Below are 3018 nucleotides of genomic sequence, written 5' to 3'. Positions count from 1 at the left end.
AGGTAAGTATAATTAAGAATGGGAGTGGCCAGCAATTGAAATACTAAAATATGCTTTTAATGAAGAAAGGAATTGTTTCTTTCCTTATTGTCTTCCCTCATTCATTTTCTCTCTTCTCCCTTCCCTCCTTTTCTCCCTCCCTCTTTTCTTCCTTCTTCTTCTTGGCTTTCTAACCTCCCTTTTCTCTTTAACCTGGGGCTTGTTGACATTTTGGTGTGTGAATATACATGTGCATCACACAAACACACACATACACATAGACGCCAGTTTCCCAAGCTGTTCTGTCCTTGTCCCTTTACGATGTGAACACCATTTCAGTTTTTTCATAATGAATGCAGGTCACTTTCCCCAGCCCCATGGTTCTACCGAGTCTAAAATGTCTTCTCTCAAATAAGCACACTGCCATAATCTCAGTGTGCCTTGTTTATTCTGAATAATTCTATTGCTATCATACCTTTCTAAAATTTAGAAAGATTGGTGGGCATGATTTACTTGGCATATATCTTTTTAGAAACTGTCATAGAAAGTTTGGACTCATGTCTTATGCATGCAGTAAATTTACACCTAGCAAGCAAATTCATCCAAATCCATTCTATTAACTTTAGTGGTGCATCTGTGATAGTCAAGTCAATAAATGTTTGTTGTTCAGACAATTGATTTATAGTTTCTCTAACTAAAAAACATTTCTAAAATATGAGAACAATACAGGTTTTACTTGTATTATCTCCTACAGCTTTAGTAATGGATACAGTTATTTAGGAAGATAATTAAATTCATTAGATAAGAAACAGTATGCATCGTTTTTTCCACTCTAATAATACTGTTGTGAAGAAGTGATATATTGATTAGAACTATATTTGTCCTTTACAGCTTGTTAGAATTTCATACAAGTAATACTCAACTAATTAACAGAGTGGTGTTGTTGTTGTTGTTGTTTTAAAAGGTGTTTTTGAGCCTCTTTAGCCATTAACTATCTACCCATTTTCACTGAATTTGAATGAAATCATACCTGACTCTCCCTCCACAGGGTTTCAAGGCTGTAGATCACATGAGGGACGATTGCCCATCTTTCTCCCATGAAGATTCAGGTAGATAAGAAGCACCAGGGAGGTGCTGCCTTTGGGTTAGCAGGGCAATTCCCTATGGACTACAACACCAGAGCTCCCTGTAAAAACATTAGGATAAGTGAATATTTATTACTATAAAGTGACACTTAAGATACACTTTAAATGGAAAAAAAAGATAACTTTGATGATGAACGATTGTATGGAAAACCCAACGTGATTTGTAAACCATAATAAACTACAGAAACAAATTTAAAAGACAATTTGAGCACAAATATATTTACTTCCCCTCCCCCCTCAAATTTCACTTAAATGATTACAGAAGCAAGAAAAAAGGAAAACAGTATCGTTAAAAAGTCAGAAATTTTGAGTAATTTCTGAAGATTTAATGCTGGTAGATTATCAACCATGAATAATTTTTATATAACCAACGCACTGTGAACATAATATAGTGGACAAGAGTGCCTAACAATGACAGCAGAGAAGAAAGAATTTACTCTCTCACATATTAGTTTGGGCAAATGAAGAAACTAAGGAATAATTTTAGTGTCTGACATAAAGAGTGGGTAGCATTCTCAGGTTCATGTGGTCTAAAGAATGAGGTGGTTTTCTTTTTCCTCAGTGACGGTGGTCATGTCATTTAGAGAGACTTGAATCAACTTAGACAATATCAGGCTACACACACAAACACACACACACACACACACACACACAAATGGGTGGGGAGAGAGAAGAGAAATAAAAGATGCTGTCACTATCTGATAGATACCTCCATTTTAAAACTTGTCAGGACTCTGGAAAAATGCAAGTTTATTTTTACTTTTTTGCCTCAAAAGGCAAAGTTTCCACTGAAAGAGTTATCCCAATAAGTGTCTCTGTAGTTTTATCTAACAGTGCCAAACATGAAATGTTGAAAATTAACTATATAGCAATGCAATTGTATGTATGAGACTACTTTCATTTTAACAGATTAGCAAAATAAAACCAAAGTAAGAACTTTCCTCTTTTGTTTAGTATGACAACATTTGAATATACCCATGAATTCTTGTAAAATCTATCTCCCCTTTGAAGAATGAGTCATGAGAAAAAGACATATGAAAAGTGTAAAGCATTTCCCCATGTTGGTGAGTACAAATAAATATTTTTCTAGGAAAAAGAAAAATTCAATCACAGTTTCAAGTTTTAAAATGAACCCCTCTCTCCAAACAATCCCTGGAACACAGGACAAGTTATGCAGACATTAGAAATTAATGAGATGTGGAAACTACATTGTTGGGGACCTGTTGCTTCCCAGGGATTTTTTTTATGTTCTAGTAAGAATAACTTTCTCCTATGTATCCTCATTGGGAGGGAAGACTTGGGTCAGCCATTAGCACCTACTGAGACATGGGAGCTGCACTGTTTGGACATGACCACTTTCCTGGGCCTTTTCTATGAGAAATATATTCCAGGGCAGCACTATTGGGACTCTGCCTACACCTGGGGGAAACTGCTCCCTCCCATCAAACTACAGGATAAGACAGAGAAGCAAGCCCATCAGTTGAACAAAAGGAAAGACCTCAGCTACCTGCTCCTCAAAGGACAAGTGAATGAGAGGCTTGCAATAGGAAACATAGATAGTTGGCAGGGAAAGTTATCACTGTAAAACAGAGTGGGTGCAATGCTTAAAAAGCTAAAGAGCTGTCAATAACATACTCAGAAACAACAGAAACTGCGTCACATAGACCAAGAAATATACATAAAATGAAAGAAGCAGCAGGTACCTTCAAAAATTATGAAAACACAAAACCATCTCTTTTTAAAAAAGCAGACTAGATCACAGACCCAATGACTACCCCAGAGACATGAAGGCAGAAGAAATATATCAACATGGAGTTACATGAACAGCTACAGAAGAAGTTACGCATCATGGAATAAAGTACAATTTAAAAAACAAATCATCATAAGACAGTAC

Source organism: Elephantulus edwardii, unplaced genomic scaffold, assembly GCF_000299155.1.
Source record: "Elephantulus edwardii isolate Elephantulus edwardi_28Jun2011 unplaced genomic scaffold, EleEdw1.0 scaffold00040, whole genome shotgun sequence".
NCBI classification, from domain to species: domain Eukaryota; kingdom Metazoa; phylum Chordata; class Mammalia; order Macroscelidea; family Macroscelididae; genus Elephantulus; species Elephantulus edwardii.
This window is presented reverse-complemented; position numbering follows the sequence as displayed.